A 24127-nucleotide genomic window follows, 5' to 3' on the forward strand; every position below is an offset into this window, starting at 1 on the left:
TTAACAGATGTATATTCTTCCTTTTAATAAGGTTTTCTACTTGCTGATGTTGTGGAAGGAGAGATTAGAATAAGTATTTCTATCTGTAGAAATAGTTCCTATTTGCTCCACAGTGGACAAATCAGTGTTTTAACCTTTTTCGCAACCTTCAGAAAATATTATCTTTATACTTTATACTATGTAACTTATAATTATTTCACCTACTGTGTGTGCAGCCTTGTCCCAAAAAAGGCTAAAATGCAAGAACAAGAAAAGTGACATACAAAATGAAGATGATGACCATAGGTATGGAAGAATTTCATGTAAGGGAGACAGGCCAGAGTAGGAAAAGAGAGAATGCAATGGAAAGGAGTACGCCATGTCATAAATGGCATGGTGAAAGGGAATACAGAACGATTGCTGACCATGATTGGTATCATAAAAAGCAAAGAGATGCAGCAGACTTTTAAAAGACCAAAGGAAATGCTCTTTTATTTAATACATAATTAAATCAGGAAACTCATTGCCACAGGATAATGTGAAGGCAAAAACTCTAACAAACCCATAAAAACATCTGATAGATTCTTGAAATGAAGATCCATTTGACCATAGTGATGTACCTACTGCCTCCTGCTCCGGAAATCCCCCAACCATGAGTTGCAAGACAAGGAAAAGGTTCCAAAACCATCATCACAGACCATTCCCTGCTCATGGATGTTTTTTTCATAAGTCCCTGTCTAGTTATTTTCAGAGGAGAGATCCTGGATTACATGGCTGCTTATTCTGATGCATAGGAAATTTTATGTTCTTATATTCTCAAAGCTAGAACCTTTTTCATAGAAAAATAGAAGACTTTTCTAAGATAGGGTCTAGCACTTTGTGCTCGATATCCCAGATTGAGTAGCCAAAGTAACCCTCTAGAGCTTCAATATACTACAACTACAGTAGAGATCAGTAAAGAATTCCTGTAATATTTGCCTTTTTTGCCCCATCTGATACTTTTTTTTAACCTAGCTCTGACCAGTACTTGCAGAGCCAGTGGACCTACTACATGATTAGAAAGAATTTGCCTCACAGCAGATATTATCTAGAAATCAGTCACCTTAACACTGTATCTGAATAAGCATTCCATATACATACATATATATATACACACACACATGCATTTCTGTTGAATGGTACAAGTCACCATTCCAACATGATGGGATCTGAAACCAAAATATTCACTCAGACTTTAGAGTTTTCCTTGCATAATATATAGCCTAGATATCATTTGTCCAACACTCCCATTTATGCTCAGACTGTTCCTATAAAAAAGCCAAACTTTAAAGTCTGTCAAAAAACCACTCTTTCTGCTGTATATCTAATAGGATCTCATTGCATTCATGCTTGGGTCTGCAGCATAGGTCAGTGTGCTGGACCATTACTGGTCAGGCTGCTCACACACTCTGTGGCCCACCATCACCATCGGACAATGCAGAGGTTCAGGAGGTTTTCAGGAGCAGTATCTGCTATGTGCCATGTAGGCACCCTGTTTTGGGAGGAAGAAGATTCAGGCACACGGACATGACATCCACTTTGCCTTCAGAGCCCGAGAAAGGACTATAATACATAACTGTACAGGCACAACCTCTAACTACTGAAATGTGGTATCATTCCAGGTGCTAATTACTTGAAAAATACTTATGTGTCTCTAGTTTTTGCAATTACACATTGAGACCATACAGATAGCCTTGCGAAAATTCTTTGTTTTGTGTGGGCTGAATATCATAGATTATTGTGATGGTTTCTCCCAACTTTAACATCTGTTAGTCTCTGGTACTCCTAACTGGCTTCTTTTTTACTGGCCGAGTCTTCTGGCTCCTTAAAGCGTCATTGGCACCAGGGAAAGAGAGCCATATGGAACATTTTTGGGCAGCGCAAGCATACGGTGTGGTACAAACTGCAGAATACAGTACTGGGGTTCTTCCTGATGTTGGTCTTTTAGTCGGATGTGGCTGTTTAATGCTGATGTGTACATTTCTTGAAGAACCGCAATGAAGCCTTTTCCAAAAACTGCCGGCCCCACACCTTGCTCAATCCACTGTGAAAGGAAGTATTTTTGGCTTTGAGATATATGGGTTAAGCATGCGTGTTCTTTCATTTAAATAAGGAACCTATGGTAGATCCAAACTGTCGCTGGCTGCAAATAAGCAACCATTTTCAGGCACATATTGATGATTTCTGGGATAGAAGTCTTCCTGAGAGGCTTTCTTCTTGCTCAAGGTCAGATAACTTTCACAGTAGTCACACCATCTACAAGATTTACCATCGGTTATAAAAATAGCTGTGAAATATAGGTTTATTCTTGATGCCTGGAAGTGGGCTTGGTGTTGTAACTGGTCTATAAATAATAAAAGTAAATATCCATGCATGAATACTTTGAGACATAATGCATGTACTAAACACACAGTATATGTACCATCAAGTATTTCAGAAATATCTAATATGTTCTGAAATATATATTCTGCTTTTTTCCCTCACTCCATAAACTGAGCAAATGTCTCTGGAGCCATGTGTCTGCACTCAGGGTTTAGTCATGTGCTACCAAATCATCTGCATGGGGAAACACAAAGGCATCCATTGCATAAGCCACCTGCTCTGTGGATCTATAGTCATGGACCAGGATTTGTGGCTGGTTTGCCATTACCTTCTTGTCTCTTCTTTTCCCTCCCATGCAGATTTGTGAGGGACTAACACAGGCTCCTCCAGCTTATTTAGCATGTGAGCGAGGAAAGTTGAGCCTTCATGGAAAAGGAAGAGGGAACAAACCACACTGAGCAAAACATTGGCCAAGCTTAGGTTTCCTATGGATTAAGGAGGGAGCAGCCAAGTTAACCAAAGCTGTCAATGCAGCTCATGATGCGAAGGGATGCAGATGGAGGGAATAAACCCTCAAATGACAGCTAGGTACCCTTTTTTCTTACACCACTAGAATTTAGAGAAATGCTGGATGCACATGAAGATTTCAGGAGAGAAGACATTTTGGAGACATGCTTATCTTGGAAGGTTGTGGATGTCATTTTGGTTAGAAAATTACACAGCGATGAACTCACTGTAACAGAAATGTTCTTATTACATTTTTTTCCTTTTTCTGTGGTGATCTCAAGTACACAGTGGTTATTCCCTTGTGATGTAAATCTGTAATGTGTATTACCTGGGTTTGACTGACAAAAATGCTTCAGAACATATTTCATCCTGTTCCTGCACTGTTTGTCTTGGTTTTGAGCATTGAGTTAACAGTCCACATTGAACGACCCAACCTTGTGCTTAATTCTTCCACAGATAAAGAGAAATTTCAAGGCAGAACTTAAGCAGAGAAGCAGTTCTTTGTGGAATAGCTACACATTTTTGCATATGTTTGCAGGAAGGTCCCTTTTCAACCAAAATAGATCAGATATCTGATGGTATCTGGTTGCATAGTCATGTAGATCTCAGGGATCTATATGGAGAGTCATTTTCTGCAAGGGCGTCATCACAGTTTGGGGCTTTCAGCCTCATTCTCAAGGGTGCTGATTGTGCTTGGTGCCCATTCCTGAGAAATAAAATTGCTATGTTCTCCCCCTGAAAAAGGCCATCCCTTTGTGCTCCTAATAGTATGGTGAGCATGAAGGGAGGAGAACCTCTTAACTGTTCAGAGAAGATATACTGCATAAAGCTTTTTTTACACTTTCTTCAAAGAACCAATTGAGGTCAAATTCCCCAGCACCTCTTCAGGGGATTCATTGTATTTAACTCTCACATCTTCTAGGGAGCCAAAACTCCTATTCATTTCAACTAAGTCAGTTCCACTCTATCTCATCTCATGAAGCCTAAGTGTTTCTCTCTGTCTTCATAGAACATAAGGAACTGTACCTAGCACTATACAATGCTTTGTTTCTGAAAGCCTGTTCAAACTGCCATTTCAACACAGCAAGTATCTGATGACACAGGATCCAAAAATCAACCTGGATACAATTTTAATTCCAAATATCTGGTAATCACAACAGCTGAGAGTTGTTAATTAGCCATGGTTCCAATGAGGACTAAGCTCTGAGGGACATGTGCGTGGTGGTCTAGGTTAGCGCGGATGCTGCTGCAGTTATGTTGCAGTTCCAGTGATTTTGTCTTTTTTTTTTCTTTTTTTTTTTTTTAATGAACTGCAAGTCTTCCCACAAAAAGGTGCATGGGACCACTGACAACACAGTTAAATCTTCACTAGTAGATGTATTGAAAATCAAAAAAACATTTCATAAGTTCTGGAAAAGTAAACATAATCTAATACTTCTCAGTTTTCTGCAACCTTGCTCCCAAATATCTCCAAACACTTTGCAGGCATGATTTCAGCATCACCATATGCCCAGTTCATCGTCTGATGGAAGGGAAATAAACAGCTGAGCAAGTATGCCTTCTTCTCTAAAGCGCGAAGCACCTGTAACACAAAGAAATGAAAGCTATAAAAGTTCAGTGCCTTTGAAGATAAGCCCATCCCTAGATATGACAAATATCATCAAGGCCAGTTAAGTAAGTAAGCATGTGTTTAAATTTAAGCTCTGAGTAGTTGTAATAGCCGAGATTCTCAAGGTACTACAGCATCTAACTCCTGCTGGAGGCAAGGCAGCTCAGCTTCTGGGAACCTGCTGTCGTCCAGAATATGACAACACCCAGTGCCTCAAGATAACCACAGCCTCAGGCATCTCCTCTTGCACTAATAGCTGGACCAAGCTGTTTACTAGATAGGACGATAGACGGCTGTCTCATTTGCAGCAGGCCACACCGTATGTGATCCGTGTCCAGGTAATACTGCAGCTTTTGTAAAGGCCTCAGGAGCAGTCCCACAGTTGTCAGCAACTAGGAACAGCAGTTGCAAGGTCACAACTGTGCACAACAGTCCTGCCCCATAGACTGTTTTGGTCATTTGGCCCAAACCCAACAACAGAATATGTAGAGTATATATGGAAGGAGAGGTGAAGGAAGACAAGTTTCTTTACATGTTGCTCCAGGGCATCACAAAGTCTCTTGTGCCTCCTCTTCCCCTTCAGAGAGCAGTAAACTGAGCCAGCTCATGGAGACCTATTACAACCAGGGAAAGCTTCTGGAGCTCCTCAACATAAAATATACAGAAAACCCCAGAAGTCTGCAGTGTTATTTCAGAGACCGGAAATAATCTTCCTGTGATGGCGCAGGTATAGGAATAAAATGTTCTGTGTATATTTTATGTTGCTGTATATTTTGAGAGAGATTTGAGGTCACCCTCAAAGGGGGAATTTCTCTTATGAGTTAGGCCTGAATGATTTTACTTAAAATTAATAAATAAGAAATGAAAGAGGAGCTTGTTTCTCCAAAATCCAAGTTGTAAAATATATTTGTTTGGGGGTTTTTTATTTTGTTTATTGCTCTTTTGGTATTTTATGTCCTCAGCTGACTACAAGGATTTAAACAGAATTTCTAGTTTTGGTTCAATAAGATTTTAAAGAAGAGCTTTAGCAATCACAGTGCCAATTCAAACTTACTTCCTAGTAAAGAGCAAACCCAAGGAATGCTTAACTTTTCTGGTTTAAATTCTTCATTAAAAAGTAAAAGTTTAAATTGGCAGGGAAACTGCTGTTTAAGCTGCTAGTATACCAACATCAGAGAAAGCTGAGTTTTAGCCCTTGGTACTCTGCCAGGTACTGTGCTGCATATAACCACGATAAAGACAGAAATAAAAAAAAAAAATATGTGGTGAGAAAAGTTTTATTTAGCCTTTGTTCCCTTAGTGGATTTAATGTAGATAAATAAAAGTTTACTAAGTATCTTTTGAGGCCATAACCAATGGACTTTCAAAATCTGTTGATATTGCACTAGGCAGTGAGTCCAAAAAATGGTGATATATATATAACTGCAAAGCATAATCTTGTTTGGTCATATGAATGGCATATGTTTCTGAAGAAATAGCCCTTATAACTTACTTAAAGGTCTGCTTATGAGTAATAAGCCTTTTTGCTCATGAGTGAAATAATTATGTACAGAATTACACCACTTAGCTCTCTTAAAAGTTATAGCATCAGAGTCGTGATGTTGTAGTTTGGCATTTCAACTGTAAGAACTGAGTTTTCACATTTAATATCTCAGCCACTCTGGATCCTATCCACCTAAAACTTGGCAAGGAGGTTTGTCTGCCCAGATGATTTTTTTAATAGTTTAAAATTAGTTAGGCCTTTTCTAGTTGTAGAGTAGCCAAGAATTAGTTTGGAGCTAGTTATAGATTATTTTTTTTTTAACTGGCTGTAATTATAACATGATTCTGTTAAAAAAAAAGGACAATCTGCTACTTGTCACCAATTTTTGTAGACTGTTGCACTTTGGATTTTGAAGCAAAAAAAGTCCTTTAAAACACCCCAAAGACAAACCATGAAAATCAAATATTGGGCCTTGGGGCAAGTGAATTCTCCAGCAGACTTTACCAGTTCCACTTTACCTAGGCAACCAGAGTGGTCAAAAGAAAACACTTAAGAGAGGTTTAAAAATGATGTTCTACTCTTGCACCACAGTGTGTCAGTCTTGCTTTTTTGCTGTGCCCACGTAGATGACACCTATGGGGAGAGATAACCACTCCCAAACTGGTGTGGCCAGTGAGCCACTATCAACCATCAACATTTCCCATGAGTGGGGAAATGTGCACTCTCATCATCAGTCTTTTAGATAAAGACCCTCTGTAAACCCGGGTGACTCTAGGGACCTAATATGTTGGCTTCATGGCCCAGGACTATACTGTAAACCAGAGCCTGGGAGTGGGGAAGAGCAAATTTTGCTGTGGGCCTCAAGATGGCCATACAAAAATTTGGCTATAATATCAGCTGTTCCTGCACCTGAATAGTCACAACGGCCAACCTGAAATATTTCAGACGATCACCAATCTTTAGAGTGTCTGATAGTTTGACAGTAGAATAAAAAAAAAAAAAAAGAGTCTTCTGTTTTGTTATTCAGCAGGTAAATCATGCAGATTTAGAACATAGGCATTTTTAATAGATTGGATTGAGAGGATCCTAATCCAACTGAAGCCTATAATAGTACCTATAGTCAGAGATGTGCACATCACTGATTCTTTGATTCACTGTCTGAACTTAATAATTGAGAGAAAATATATTACTTTGATCCAAAACTGAAACAATATAAGTTTCAATGGCTTCTGCAGGTTTGAAAAAAAAAAGTCTAAACCATAAAAATATTCATTTTTGTTTAGAGAATTTTTGACGTTCACTTTATTAAACAAAAGTATATTTAAGTTTGAAATGTAATTTCAAAATGAACAAATCAAAACACTGAATTAGAAAATATCTAAGCAAACGTTTTGACTGGAAAAAAATTGTTTTTTCCCCCCTTGTCTTGATTTCAGGAGGGATAGAGTTAATTTTTTTCCTAGCAGCTGGTATAGTGCTGTGTTTTGGATTTTGGATAATAATGTTGATAGTACACTGATGTTTTAATTGTTGCCAAGCAGTCAAGGACTTTCCAGCTTCTCATACTGCCCTGCCAATGAGGAGGCGTGGGGTACCTAAGAAGCTGGGAAGGGGCACAGCCAGGACAGCTGACGCCAGCTGACCAAAGGGGTATTCCATACCACATGACATCATACTCTGTATATAACTGGGGCAATTGGCTGGGAGGCAGCACAGCTCAGGAACTAGCTGAGCATCTGCTTCAGGTGGTGAGCAATTGTGCTGTGCATCACTTGTTTTGTTTTATTGTTATTATTGTTGTTGTTATTATTACCTTCCTTTTCTGTCCTATTAAACTGTCTTTGTCTCACCCCACAACTTTTACTATTTTTCTCCTTGATTCTCTCCCTCATGCCACTGGGAGCGGGGGGAGTGAGCGAACGGCTGTGTGATCGTTTTAGCTGCCTGCCGGGTTAAACCACAACACCCGTCCAATCAAACAGTAAAAATCCAACATGATTTCACAAGTTCTTTCATTAACTCATATCTATATTATTTTATGATTTAAAAATAATTAAAAAATAAACCAGAATTTATTCCTGCTTTCATGGATTTCCAGGCTTTTCCATGGATTTTGTAATTAGGCACTAGCAAAGAGCACCTTTTTAAAGAGTCCATTACACTGTTAATTCATTGTTCCAAGTGTATAACACTATTCTCCCCTTACATGTGCTCATGCTATCTAAAAATGTATGCCCGTTTTCTCTGTCTTTCTTCTACTGTATTTTACTCTGAGGTGCTTATGGTAAAAAACGCTTGACTAGAAGAAAATAGGTTGAATGATCTGTCTGTCAGTCTGTCATCAAGGCTTCTTACTAAAGGGTCATATTTCTTATTAGTTAAAAAAAAATATATTTACCATCAGGCAGAGATAGTCCTCTGGGCTGTCACCATGGTGTTACCATGTCGCAGTTGCAGCTTTCCATATGAACAGAATTAAAGCCAATACTGAAGTCTTACGCCCAAGACAGAATTACTACAGTGGTATCAATGTCATCATCTCTTTCCGTGCGCACAACTTCTAAGCAATGTATTTAGTAATACTGTTGCAGACTTCAGTGTTGGAGTTCCTCTTACTTTCCTATCTTGGATTTAAAAGCCTTCTATTAGGAAAAGAAGATCCCAACTGGAATGAGATTATAATGCAATCATCCGGTTCAGAACATTATGCCATGATTTTAGCAGCATGCTAGAAACTCCCTCTGCTCCTGGGCTTAATGAAATTTGAACTTATTATATGGTTCAGCACAGTTTTTGGAAGACAACCAATAAGTATGGGAGGTTTGCAGTTGAGACAAGGGGCTTGTTTGCCAGGATTTGACTCTCTCGAGGAAAGCTAGCTGCAGGGCCAGATCTTTTCTTTTCATTGGATATAAAATAGCTATGCTTATAGCAGTATTTGCCGGTGATGGAAGCCTGTGATAGAGCTATATCTTTCCAGCAACACTTTAACCAGAGAATATCCGCTAATGACTGTAGCTGTATACCCACTCAACGGTGCTTTCCCAATATATAATGCAGTATTCAAGAAGGGGCACTTGACTGCAACGGTGCATTTAAATGCAGAAATCCACCTAGTGACTAAAAATTGCATACTACACCTTTCTAGGTGTTACTTTATGTGAAATTATAATATGAATTTATCCTGGAATGAAAAAAAGAAAAGATGTGTACCTGCACACATCTGCTTGTTCTATTTTTCAGGCTAACAGCTTAGCTGTAACATTTGTGCATTAGCTAAATAACATCTCAAGGGGAGCTGGAGATAGAACCTTGATGTCTCCTGATTGTACGTGTGTGAGTTTGTGCTCTCAAAGGATGGTCCTTAAAAAACTCCCTGCTGGAAGCTATTGTGCATATTGTAAAAGGACCGTTGCTAAGTGCCAATTGAGCTAGTACTGTATACTTGCCATTTTAAAAGAAGATTTCATACCACTTGATTATGTTAAATAGAAATGTTTGAAATTTAAACTGAATTACATCAAAATGGCACAGTAGTTATATGTCTAAAGAGCTGCTGCTACTCTCTCTCATAACTAATGTCAATCCCTTCTGGTAGACGGTTTTATGCGAAACTGTGACAGACTATATTACAGGCAAAGTTTAGAGAGCCTTGATATAAAGAAGTCATAAATAAATACTACCGTAAAACCAGACCTGTGTTTGTATTAACAAGCAAGAACTCCTTTAGAGTGAAGTACTGTCCTTAGTCAAAAAGATACCTTTTTTTAAGGTCAGAACTTCATCTTTAGCCTTTGGGTTGCATTAAGGTGTTAGAGGTTTTTCTGTGCAGTTGATGACTATTTAGGGGAACTCCGTGAACTCCAGCGATACAATCTAGAGAATATATTTAGCAGAAATAATGCAGACATTACCTCAAGATAACATATCAAGAACAAAAAGAAATAATAATATTAGCAATAGCTAGTCAGCATGAGAGTCTGACTGGAACCCAGAAATCCAAGATCATTATCGGGTAGATGGGAGAGAAATGAATGATATAGCACAAACAACTGGAAAATTTATTTTTAAAAAAGGGGAAAAGTGATGAGTCCCTAATCTTCATGTACAAATCTGGTATTTTTATGATCAATAACTGATGACATTACATGCAGAGATAGGCAAAAATAACAAATTATTTTTAAAAAGCTACTTCAGGATTTATGAATTTGATAGAAATTCGATAAGTAGTTTGCAGGGAGGAAACAAAGGAAAAACTCAAATACATTTAAGCTAATTTTACTATTTCCAAAACATATTTTTCTAAGTTTTCATTCTGAATTTTTGGTTTTGTTTTGGGGGTTTTTTTGTTGTTGTTTTATTTTTTTTCCTAAAAGAGACAAAATTCAGGTAAATTAAATACTTTTTTTTTCTTTAAAAAATATATATTTCTATACATACCAGACAAATCTAAGGGGAAGGAATTGTCTTGTTTTTTTTCAAGGACTTTATATTTCAGGTGGTCTGGAAATTCTAAAATGCAATTTTTCATTTAGGGAGTGAAGAGAAAAATAAATCATTTAAACAGCTCAAATAACATTCCAGGTGCACCAAACATGTTGTTACCCATTCTAGAATATTATTTTACCTTACACTGCGGTCAAATACTCAGCTGACCACTCTCCCACCCACCCCCACTGTAAACAATCTTAATTTACCCTTGGAAGGCAACAGATAATTTCCCTAACAAAAGATCAATGGCACTTGTATGCATTTTCACTCAGTCCCCTGCGATGTCACCAGAATGAGATGATTAATGGGTTGTGATGGAAAGGATAACCTGTGAAAGATCCTCATATGGGTATCAGGCTGCATGGCGTGGCCAACGTAATGTCACACACCACACGCTTACCTTCCAGTGCTTTTTTTCCAGCTTCCTAGAGGCTGGGCTGCACGCTTTGGCATGCCTCTTCATCTGACATTTATACTCCTGATCACAAGCTTGGTTTCAAGTGATGGTACCTGGCCTACTGGCATGTTCTAAGATAGGATCAAGACCTCAGGCTGCCTATTCTGTTCCAAAATTAAAATCTACTGTGCTTCTAGTGTGCTGAAGATCAGCTTCTTTTGGAATGTATTGCAATGGTATTCTTCATTCTTATTTATTATTTATAGGCCCAATACCCTGAAGACTTCACTGTTAGGACCCTGCTGCGGTTTTAGTCTGAAATGCAACTTGAAATTTCTCTCTTACTTGGCTCCTGTTAAAGCACAAAAATATGTACTTTGAATTAAATGTTGCTTTTGACTGGAGTCTGGTGTGATCAGCTCACCCGTGGGGTGAAGAAAGAAGCAGTTTCTGTGATGGTAGTGCTGGAGCTAGCGTTGCTGGTGGCGCAGCGGCCTGAGTTACAATAATGCACTCCTCTAATCAGTCACTCCTCATATCTTGTTTTGTAGTAGGATCTTTCTTATTCAAGCTGCCGCTAGCATACTCAAGCACTCACATGACCTCTTGCACGAACGCCAAACACCAAGTGAACGTGCAATGGGATCCTTTGAGGCACGAATTCTGTCCTGGACGCAGCGAACGACACCTGGCACAAGAACTGACATCCCAGGATCAGACCAATGCCACCTTCTTCTTCTTTTTTTTTTTTTTTTTGTTTAATAAAAGCAATCTTACCATACGAGGAACAAATCTAAATATGCAGAGTCTAGCTTTTTATAGTTTTACTCTTGGTTTCTGTTAGTTTACCAAGTATTCAAGAAATTATTACTATCTCTGATATTCTATGGGTCATTTCTAGGCTGTTCTTTTTGTTTCTTCTTTTCTGTAGTTTACTTATTTAGCTCATTTCTATTTCCTATTCAATTTACAATGTTGCTGATTTTCCGATTTGCTGAAACTTTTCTTTCACAAGCAGTTCAGGTCCTTAGTTTTTAAACTCCTTCAAAGCATCTTATTCTTCAGTTTTCAAATTATTCTCTTTTGAATGCCTGATCTCTATCTGTTTATTGTTTGATTTTATTTTAAAATTAACAAGAAAAAAATAGCTTCCTGCAGTTTGCATTCTCATGTTACTATGAGTTAAAAAAAGAGTGGTCATTATGGTTAAATTTCTGTCCAAGAAAGATCAGCTGCAATATATTTACTAGTCGTGTTAGAAAAGCACAGTCATGCAACTATAACTGCAAAAAAAGCTCTTACAGGGATGGAGCTATATATGTCCTCAAAACTAATGCCCTTGACTAAGAGGGTTTGCAAAGTACTAAGTCTTAACTTCCACTACCACAACCTCCTTTGCACTTATATTAATGTTTATAGTGTAAATGCTGTATCTATTATAGTAAAGAAGTATATAGTGTATAAGTATGGACTGATGAATCATCATATAAGTGAATGAGAGAGTGCTGGAAACTGAAGAGTATGTAGTACATGTGATGTACCTTCTATTACAACATTCATTTGTTCACGGAAATATTTTAAAATGTGTAGATTTAAAATAATAAAGAAAATCTTTTTTTTTACATTTTGCTTTGAATTTTTATGCTGAATTTTATTGAAACATACTTTTTAAAATCAGTCATTTTAGTATCCATTTTTATCAAATTATAATCTTTTACCACTTAATAATAGAGGAGCAGAAGCTTTTTAAGCACATAACAACTGTGACAATTTGATGGAATTCAGTTTGAGTAATAATTTTATCAAATAATATATTTCTTTTAAAAAATACCATTTATTAAAACATTATCCACAATTTAGGCAGAATGGTAAAGCAAATGTCATTTTTAAACACACGACCCACCTTTGCTGAAAGCGCAGTACAATCACAACATGTTATAGGAAGTGTTGGCATGCTTTGAAACACAGGATGACTCTATCAATAGATTATTAAGCCTACGGATGAGAGCCCAGCATTTCTGAGCTAAATACTACTTATTCACTTCTCCCTGTGCATCTCCATTGATTTTAATGAGTTTTCATGGGTTTAACTCAAGATGGGATATGATTCTGAGCACCTGGTGCATGAAGACACACTTGTCTTCAGTCTTTAGTCTTGTCTTTAGTCTTCATAGACTAAAGCATTTGTAGGCTCCCAAGAAGCAAATTTTGCCCTCTTTGAACACTTTCAGGTCTGATGCCCCAGGGAAAGTGAAGTCCTGGGGAGGGGATCTGGCAGGCACCAAGACAATAGCAACCTCAGCATGGATACTTTTAGGAAAGATCAGGGCAAATAATCAGAGGCATTCCTTTGGCAGTCGTAGATCTTCAGGAGAAGGATGGAAATAAAATTCCTTAAATTGAAGCTGTTCTGTGGAAATGAGACCCAGGCAGAAGATGGAAAACATACTGAAATACAATAAACTATCAAGTATTGTAAGTAGCAGGGACTGAAAGGAAAAGTAAAGGTCTACATACATAATTTCAGAAATGGAAAGTGTTACTCTCAGTGAGAGAGCCAGAAATGTTTCCTCTCACACTCCAGCTCACCCACAAAACTCCCAAGAGTTTCTTCCAAGACACCTGGACTGTCTTGATCAAGCATCAAGCTTATGACTTTTCTTCTTTTGTACCTATTTTTATCTCTATAGAATATTTTAAATTTTGTTCTAAGGATTAACACGTTTTCCTGGGAGGAAGATGACATCTGCAGAAGTCATCTGCAGAAGTCTAGAAAACTCAGCGGCTTGGATGGTACACTCAGCTACACAGGCAAACATCTACACCTGCTGATGGTCTAGCTACCCCTCAGAGAAGTTGTATGAACTGAATGCGACTGGCCTGGAGCAGGGCCAGATGACATCACGGTAGTGGCCAGGAGTCTGATTTCATTTAGTCAATGAAAGAATAGAGTATTATGCATACAAAGTGGGACACTGTCAAAGAGCCTGAAATCACTCCAGCCTTGTGCCTCATAGACTGCAAGCAAGGGTATGTAGAGGAGAGGCAGGTGTAGTGGTTCCGGAGTCCCCCGGGCAGAGGTCAGAGCTGAATCACTGATAATCTGGAGTTTCCTTTGCTTTTTCTACATGTGAAAACGTCTGAAACAAAAGGAAAGTTTGAGGTCACGTTAAACTTTTTTTTTCTTTCCCATTTTGGTGAGAAGAGAGTTTTAAATGGTAAATTTTATTTGAGACCATTAAATATTTTTCATCAGTCTTTCACTTCAGAAATCACTTTTCATAAAGATTTTTAGAAAGCAACTATTGCTCTGACAATTTGGTCTGTCTTCTCCCGCCACACGAAACAACAATATTTGTCACAAAATTTGATTCTTCATGCCTGAAAAACACCCATCAATTTTGAAAAGAGTTCCAGTCTTAGAATAGAGTCCCATGAGATGCAGAGAGATGAGTTAACGTCTGTGCATTGCCCGAAAACAAAGGTCCTGTCCCCTACCAACTGTGAAGTTATGGTCTTTACAAAATTCTGCTGGCTTTGGAGCCTGCTAGACTTCATCATAGGCAACTTTAATCCCTTAAAATGGCAGAAGCAAAGCCATTAGATCAGCTGAGTGGTTTTCTGATGTGTTAATGAGAAGGGGAAACAAAAAAAAAAGCCCAATGCAGCATCAGAGCTGCTGCAAGAGAGGAACAACTGTCTTGCCAGGAGGAGGGAGGGAAAGAAGGAAAAATAGAAAGAGAGGTGAGGGTGGAGGGATAGGGCTCCCTTCCTTTCAGCAGCATGGTAGCAGGTAAGCTACCATCAACCTTTGGTTTTAGAGGTCTCAGTACTACCTTACCTCTATTTTTAAGATGTTTATTAGTGGAAGAACTCATAAAAGGCCACTTTCATTTCTTCAGGGAATACTGTGAACACAGGAACTCTTGCACTTCAGATGAAAGTCAGTCCTCCAAACCAACCAGCTCACTGAGTATCTTCATTGGTTAGTACATCTGCCATTGGAACAAGTCCATTTCTTGCTGGGGTGAGATTAGGCCTTTTTATATAAAAGTGCTGACTTGTCAGAAAGCACTGGAAAATAATCTTCTTAATCATTTATTATTTTGCCATCAAGGACTTCTGCAGTTTACTTAACCGTAAAGGAAGGAACACATACAAGTGTAAAATATTTCACATTTTTAACTATCCTTAACTGTAACCTTAGGGCAGGCTTTCAGGAGGTAAATTCCTTCTTCAGATAATTCCTTGAGAAGTTTGTATAAGACTTTTACATTCCATGTCTCACCTGACCAGCATGGATACTCCTGCACGTAAGAGAATCATACACATTATCAGGTTACCTTGAAGAATTCCAACTTTTCTAAGACTTGAGATGAATTCCTGTATTTTGTTTATCTCTAAAAGGTGTGTTCCATGACGATGCTATCACTGTTCCATGTACCTCTCCTGAACCATTTTCCTACAAGAATTTTGTTGTGGATGCCCTTAATATTTCACAAGTGTTCCATAAAATATTGCTGTCTCTTTAGAATTTACCGTGTTCACTTCCTGCCTGTGACTGCAGACAGAATATAATTCTTTTAGTGGTCTGTATGAATATTCATAAGTGACAAGTACTCTGAGTTCTAAAATATCGGATCGGGAGGTTTTGCAATTATAAGATCAGAGCTTCTCTCAGTTGTACCCTGGGATTAAAATGTCTTTATTTCAGTGCAATAACAGAGGAAGAACACAAGATTACAATAGATTTTAACAAGAAGGAGATAACTTTGCATTATTTTTCATTCTTCTTTCAGTCTCCGTCACGAGGATGGAGTCATGCTGTGACATTCTTCTCTGGATATTGGAACATGAGAATGATATACTCGACTTTGAATGTCTCGAGTTTTGTAACGTATAATAGTGGAGTTTTACTTCTTTCACCCCAGTATTTTGCATTTTGATAGGCAAGTGCCACTTCACCGCTAAGGCCCTTCTGCTGACCTTTAACACAGCGGGTAGCTTTAGCAGTGCAATTATCAGGAAGGGTTGTGGTGTCCTGGAGGAAGTCAGCGTGCGCACGTGTATAAACTGGGATATCAAGGTCGTAAAAAGCAGAGGAGCGCGTACCAGGCAAGTGAAGTCATTTGATCATGACAACTCAGTCAAGCCAAAGTCAGAGTGATGGTTATGTCAGAAATTCTTGCTTAGCCTCCTTCATGCATTTGAGTGAAAACATGAGAGAGTACGGACTAATGTGACCCCATTTTACTTTCTCTTAAACTACTACAGTTTCCAACTCGGAAAGTTCTGCCTACCAGTTGAGTAACAGGAAATCAACATACAGGAATCTGATTTACCCACTTGGTGTCTACTGTTTATAAGCTTGATCCCTGGTTTGCAATTTCACCACTGCCACTGGTCCTCACACAGTTCTAAGATCACTGTTTCCAAATGTGGGTGTCTAAAGCAAGCCTATGTATCAGGGTATTCATCCTTGATATATAGAACTACCTTGTATGGGAAACAAACCCAGGATTTGGCCTTCAATAACAAGAGGACACCAATAATACAGGTCTCAGTGGGCTATTACTATAACATGTTCAGCAAAGAACAATCAGTGTATACTGTTATAAGTAGAAGACAGTGCACCCATGAATGGTAAAGAAAAACAGACATAAATGTTCCACCTAGTGTAGCTTTTGCTATTGCACTTGTAGTTACCACTACTGGTGCTGAGGAACTGCCCTAATTTTTGCTTGAACTGAAGATGTTTTCATGACAGAAGCATTTGTGCTATGTGTTACTTTTGCCCTTACAAATATAATTAAAGAAGTTTGGAGGGGTTTTCTTTTCTTTTAATGAGTAGCACCCTTTAGAAGCACACTTGATACACCCTCTTTGCTCTTGCTTTCCTTACCTTCACTGTTTCTCTTCCCTTTACTTGGTGGCTGTTGTTGTCACACAGTTTGCCTTCCCAGGCTCCAGACCCCCTCCATCTTCTTCCTATTCTCCCTCCAAACAAAATAAAACAAAACAAAGCTCTGTTCATTATTTTTTCTTCCCGAGACAAGTTCATGTTTTTTCAACATACTGCAGGAGGACAGTGTATGCTGATTTTCCTGCTTAAATATTATTTTTCATCGTTTCTGTGTTTATTTTTCCAAATGTGCTAAGAGACCTCCCAATGAGATCCCTTCTTCCCTCTCCACAGTCTTCCCCTTAGGAATCTGAATGTTGCTAATATCTCTTGGGTAAAATCCAGCCACCGTGTCCACATCAAGTCAAGCTGAATTTACTCCATGCCCTGCAGCTGTTCCATTGTCTCCTTATTACAACACAAGTTTCTGTTTGTTTTATTTATTTATCATTTCTAAGTACCAGGCTTTCTGGCAAAATGTTGCCAGCTGGAAGTTACATGGAAAATGTTTAGCACAGCTTTGACACGTGCTCCAGAGTATGTGTACATGCATTTCATTCTTGGTAAATCAGCATTTAGGGAGTATGGGGAAATAGGCTGTGAAATGCGATCAGCTTGTCCTGAGCTACGGTGCTATTTAATAAAATCTCTAGCAAATTCAAATAGCAGAAACTCATCCAAGTCTTTAGTGCATGCATTCGCTCCTCCCTGAGCTATCAATATCAAAACAGTCTCTTGGGAAACTATGTCAATGAAAAATGAAGAAAAATAAATAGGAAAAAATGAATAGGTATTTCTGATGAATAACCATCATCCCTGACTGTGCTAAATCACATTTCTAATCTCTTTATTTTGAGCATTTATTAGTACTTACTTCCCTCAGTTAAATAAGAATGAAGTGCTATAAATAATGTTTTGCCTCTAGGAGCTTATGTAGAGGGTCTTCTGGTTTTCTGTAGCTTTTCCTTCATTCAGAATTAACTAGCTAACCTCTCTGTTGACAGGGCATAAAATATAGAAATCAGGAAGAAAACTATTGATATCTGCATGACGTTCCCCTGTTTTTCAGATATGGGGAGGTACTGCAAAGTCTTACAGATCCCCTCATCATTGCTTGGTGCAACAAAAAATCCAATTTTAATGTCTGCCGCTGTATCCCCATGTCAGTCCAACAGAGATCTCTCCCAACACATTGGCCAAGCACATTAAGAGTAGGTCTGTCTTCCTGGGCAAATCATCCTTCACATTTATGTTGAATTCCCACTTGTGAATCATAACAAACACACTTTCGTACTGACCTCTGCTTAAATTCCTTTACAGGCAGCTCTATATTTCATGTATCCATCAGCAAGACTTGGAAACAAACAGGAAAAACATAAACTCCTGGCGAGTACCAAGTTCTTTTCACTATGAATTTCCAGTACATTCTTCATGAGTTTTCTGGACTGTTGTCTAAAATACACTGATCTAAGATAATCATGAACTATGATTTAGTTCTACTTGTGATACTTCAATGGGAACAATAATCTCTAAGGCATTTCTCAGGAGCAACACTGTCCACCAGGATCCATTTGGACCGGAACACAGCTGATTATTTGTGACAGTTTGAATTCTCACTGCTTATGCAAAAGCTGAATAAAAAGTGAAACGTATATCATGGCATTCATCTGTGTATTTGACATTAAAGTCCACTAAAGTCTAAATTCAGGTGTGAGTCCAAATAAGGCAAGGAATTGAAATAAACGAAATATATACCTTTCTGTGGTCATCTCGATATATGTATGATGCTTCACTTCTAATGAATTTATATTTACAATGACTGTTTTTCCACTTCCCTCTTTCCAGCATACCTCACCACTGAGTCTAATGGTTTAAGGAAGACTGTATTGGTGTAAGAGCACCATGGAACCCAAACACTTGAATTTAGGAAGAAAACCAAAACACGGAGGTCTTTGCATGTGTATAAGTCAAAAGATGACCACTCTTTACTTGTACGCACACTTTCTTCTAGCTAGTTTAGTGTCGGTAAGCATGTGGTAAATATTCAGGACAGTTTAAATCAATTTACAAAAGAATTTATATCCATATGTATGACTAGTCAATGTAATCGTTGTCTTACATATCACCTCTCACTTTGGACTCTTGGGTTCAAGCCATTGGAAAGTGTAGTTTTGTGACATTTGAACCTTGAAATGTGATATAAATTGATAATGACATTAAGTTGTGACAAGAGGCCTCTATCAAAGAAAAGACCCATTTCGAGAACTGCCACCTTCTGCCTCTCAAAATCCCCAGCTTTCTGTTTTGAAACAGCCTGTGGACGTTGTGTCACAGAGAGGAGAACTCTGCAGATCTTCTTCCTGAACTTTTCTAGCGTAAGTTCATTTGTGATGTTACTCTGCACCAGGAGCTGGAATAGCAGCCCTTACCCCTATCTTACGTGAAGCTATTGAGTATCTTCTGAAGAGCGCTTGTGTCCATACTTGCTTTCTGGTTACGTGGGACAGGTAGTACGATGCTTATCTGGACCACCAGCTGTGCGTCTTTGAACACAAATAAGAAAGGCTATTGTGTTAGCTCTGCCTCAAGATATTTGTTTTTCCCAGCTGATCTGTGGAACAAAACTAAGGCCTTGTATTAAGAGTGTGGCAGGGGGAGTTAGTAAGCAGACCTGCAAGTTTTTGTACCATTTCCATTAATTTAACGGCAAGGGCTGGTAGCCACATAACACCTGGATAATCATTACACAGATGATACCAAGGCAGAAATTTTCCTTCAGAACTAAGAACGGCCTCAAAAATGTGGTCGGTAGCCACAGAGGCCAATTTGGATTGAGTCAACAGCAAACTGCAATGAAAGTAAATCGTGAAAACAAAATTCTCAGGAAGCAAATTTCCTGTATGACAACATTTTCTTTCTGTAATAACACGCTGTGCAGGTCGATACATCAATAGCTGTTTATAATAATAATAAATCCAGTACATAGAATATTAAAAAAACACACAGCATTTCAGTTAAGTGGCGAATAAACCTGTAATCCACAAAGTGTTATTCTCTTAATGCCTGATCCTGTGTGGGGCTGATAACGATCGCTGTCAATTAACATCACAGAGAGCTGCTTGTGCTGCAGACCTCCCAGCTGGCCGTCAGCCCCACGCAGAATGAGGTAGCAGTCCTGACTGGTGTAAAACTCTTAAGTGTTATAAGAAGAAAGTTTTAAGAAGGAAGTTGAAGTTCAAAGTGAGACGTGTGAGTCTTCTGAACTGCTCCTGTGAATACTAGTTAATAGCAAAGAGCTGCACAGCGAGCCAATGTAACCAATGCCATTTGAAATAACCTTTGAACCCTCCTAACTTTATTAACTGTGTGTCTATTTGTTAGAACTATGAATATATTTTTTTACAGCTTAGCATTTTTAATGTTTTTCCTCAGAAATTTATTTGTCAAAAGAATAAAGAGCATGTATTTAGATCTGTATTCGAACATTTTATAAAATTTATCTTCAAAAATAAATCCCCTTGCAAGATAATCAGTCAAGTTTGTTTTCTGGGGTTTGGGGTTTTTGATTTTGGTTCTTTTTTTTTTTTTTAATTGCATTTATAAAACATGCTAAGAATTGCCTCAACATTATCTATACTCTGATATTACATGAGATGGAGCACATTTAATGCCTCATGCAGTGTAGATCAAGTACTTCCTTAACAAACTCATATAAAAGACAAAACAGTCAAATAACTGAACCTTCATTATGCAATACTGTAGTTGCCTATTCACGAAACATAAACATTTACAGTAACTGGGTTATTCACAGATGAAAATCAAATCCATTTCAGTTCAGACAATTTCTCTGCGTTAGGAGAATGAATAAATTAAAAGTGTGCTCCAGCAATTTCCTCTTCCCAAGCAGCTATCCTGCAAGCTCTGCAGAGGATGTCAAAACCTGCTGATATCTAGCAGAGTCAACTCCAAGTTTGTGTATCCCGGTCCACTCTACCTTTCCATCAGGCAGTACATGTGGAAATGGAAAAGTAGCTCTCTAATTAATCAAAGTCAGATCTGCCTGAACGCCTGGAGTTGCTGCTGATCCTTGTCCCAGCTTCTACCATGTTCTCTCTCTATGTTTTTTACCTTGAAAACTTCTGCTCTGAGCTGGGAATGCCTGAAGGGCTTGCACGGTAAGTCAATGTGAAATTATCTCAGCAGGAAGAAGTTGCTTTTCAGCTTAAATGATTTAAGGCAGCAATTTTTCACACTCTCAAACTCTGACAAACGCACAGATTGCCTCTCATGTTTGACTTCAAAATATTCAAAGAAAAGCTATTTTTATTAAAAACACTCTAGAGAAAATTGTATGTCACTTGTTCTCTGATATAACTTCATTTCTCCTGACAGTGACAATTTTCACCTCAGTACAATTTCTTTATTTTTTCCAAAGCTAATTCTGCTTAATATTAGTATTTATACAAACTCATATCAACTTGTCTCTGTGAAATGTTCAAGGGTGTCAGGTAAATGTTGCTCACTGTCAGTCATCTTCTTTGGTGCTCAAAATGATCAATAGATTAAAAACTGCAGCTACTTATTTGCGATATTATTGTTTTATTTGTAAGGAAGAACTTAACAAATGTTAGATCGTATCATTTGACAAAACTGTGTCTGAAAACTATGAGGATCTGAAAACTTGAAGGCAATGTCTGCTGTAGATTTTTAAAAGTTCGTAGGGATAAGTCCATTTGTTCTGTGTCTTTAAGTAAAGCAGGTAAAACAGTGGATGTTTTGTCTAACACTGCTTACTTGTTAAGAAGATTACTCGAGATGTCATAGTGCACTGAAACACCACGCTCGCTTTATTATGAATGCCGCAGTGCAGAAACATCACATTATAATCACTTCAAACAAGAAATATATTCTGCATATTTTCATCTGTGTTTATAATTCCCCTAAACCTCAGCAGAATCAAACTCGGTAAGGACACGAATGACAGAGGGTTTAATGTTCCAGAGACTGCTGAAATCTGGGAACGCTGATATATGGCAGAATTGTTAATATGTATAAGGTTACTCGTGGCCTGTGACCTCAAAGCGTATCTTCTGGCCTTATCACTTTTCCAGGAGAAAAAGTAACCACTGACATGTGTATCTCCACAAATAATTCTAAGGGAATTCGTAGAGTGAAATTTCATAAAATGTCGTACTACCGAAAGAAATGATTTATGGATGCAATATGCCCATTTGTAACATTTGTGTACCGACCGGGCATGGTAAGCTTTGCTTTACCGTACCCACAACCCTGTTACAAATGCGTCTTTTGCTCTCCGACAGAGATTCAGCTTCTAAACTAAACTGCGTATATTTTAATTTCATTGATACGTATGTCATAGCAATTAAGGGAGGATTTACATTGTAGCCTTCTATTGTACACACTGCTAGGTCAAATGCAGTACATCAAATGTGGAAGTACATTTCATAAATTCCAGCCTTACAACAATACCATACATAGCCATTCCACAGCCAGGAAAGCAGCACGGGTCTAACAGGGTGAGGGGAATAACAGCGCAGTTTTTACTCCTGTGAGCTTTGTCAGTGTTGCTCCTCCATCGGCAACAGCGGAGGTCAGTGGTTTTGGCCAAGTTTAGATGACAAACGCGACAAATCTGCGCAGCAATTTAAAAGAAAGCATCTATTCGGGTTAAATTAAGCCCAGGTTAATTAAAGTTGAATCGTTGCTAAGAGAAATGCCTTATTCTGCAGAGTAAGGTAAACAACATTTACATATTAGCTACCAAAAATATGAATGACTTTACAGTTAAAATACACTCTTGAAGGATGTAAATAAGCACCAGATAGACAATACAAGACAGCCAGAGCTTCCTATTTTAAGAATGTAGCATTCAGTATATTTCAATAATTCTTTCCTGTTTCTCAGAACAGCTTTTTGAGTGTATTTGTACAATTTTCTAGTGAAAGCTACAAACAATAGTAAGTGCAGTAAATTATACGTCTCTGAAATGATCATTTAGACGAGATTTTCACTTTTATAACAGTCAGCTAATAAGCAATTACAGAATATGCTTTCTTCTTATAAATACTAAAAACTTTATTTCCTTGTTCCTTGAAAAGGTCTTAGAATCAATATTAAGTGCTCATTTAAAAGCACATACTACCAAAATTGATGTTAAATGAAAGGAATTCCTTGCATTAGACATTAAGCTTTAATGATAATTTAAAGGGGAAAAACAAACACTTTTTTATTATGTTATTCATTAAAGTATTATTTCATTTTGCACAGAATTGTAACTATTGCCAATTAGGCTGCTTGCATTATAGGACACTCTAGTCGGGATGTTCTCTGAATTACATAATTCGCCATAGTCTTACTAATGAAAAGTTTAGATGACTGAACACATGATGCAAAAGTTCAAGCTTTATACCTACTATCCTTTATTCATTCACACATACAATATGTATTTTAATACGTTAACCAAAATGCAGCATAGTCTATTTTTCTGGGTACTGTGTTGCAATTCAATTTTGCTTTGATAAAGTACTGTAAGAAGTTACATCTATTTCACCTACAGAAACTCATCCCTCCCTCTGTCTCTTCCTTTCCCTCTTTCTTTATGTTTTTAAATGCTATATTGACTTAGGGTATGTGATCTGTTAAAATCAGTATGCGATCTGTTAAAATCATGCAGACTTACAAAGATCTTCATTTACAAATGGAAACTGAAGCAGAAAACTTCTGACTTTTTAAATCTTTGATATTTAACTTGCATTTTCGTATGTATAGAAATAGTTCAGTAACACCATTTTAAGTAATCCTTTAGTTCAACCTTTGTCTTTCTAGTCTAAACATTTTTTTTTTTATTTCTCCAAAGTTTATCTGGACTTTTTCAATATGATGTATGTCAAGGAATCAGCCTAAGTGATAAAAGCAGGAAGGGAAAGTCTGCATCAGTGAGTATTTATATTGGCACGAGCTGACAATTTTATAAAAGAAAAACAAACACAGAGGCTGTTCATTTCTGAAATGAAATCAGCTTCACTTCATTTCTCTCAGGAAAACATCGTCGCATGAAATGATATAAATCAGTATTGATATCGCTAAGCTTCAAACTAGAAGAGACAAATGCACTCTGCAGCACAGTAATTCAATGGCTCCGAGTCAAGTTTACTGTTGTCTCGATTCTACTAATCATCGTAAAAATTCCCTGTGAAATAATTATCCCTAAAACAATCAAGACAGTATATCTCTATAAAGGAGAGGATCGATTTAACAACAAACTCTAGATTTATCTGTATTGATTAGAGGGCATTCAGTGTAATTTTAGTGAATTATGTTTGGCTTTCATTTCCCAGTAGAAATTTTTCTTGTGATGATCAAAAGGTAAATTACAAA

The 24127-nt window shown here is 37.8% G+C and overlaps 1 long non-coding RNA gene across 1 annotated transcript in view; it reads right to left on the bottom strand.

Annotated features, from left to right (window-relative positions):
• Positions 1–491: 491 nt before the first annotated feature.
• LOC129213708 (uncharacterized) overlaps positions 492–24127 on the bottom strand; it is a 36426-nt gene continuing 12790 nt past the window's right edge. The window contains exons 2-3 of the long non-coding RNA XR_008579503.1: positions 16730–16824; positions 492–4429 (exon numbers count right to left, since the gene is read on the bottom strand). This is a non-coding gene — a long non-coding RNA (uncharacterized LOC129213708). The remainder of the gene's footprint in view (positions 4430–16729; positions 16825–24127) is intronic.

Source organism: Grus americana, chromosome 1 (assembly GCF_028858705.1).
Source record: "Grus americana isolate bGruAme1 chromosome 1, bGruAme1.mat, whole genome shotgun sequence".
Lineage (NCBI taxonomy): Eukaryota > Metazoa > Chordata > Aves > Gruiformes > Gruidae > Grus > Grus americana.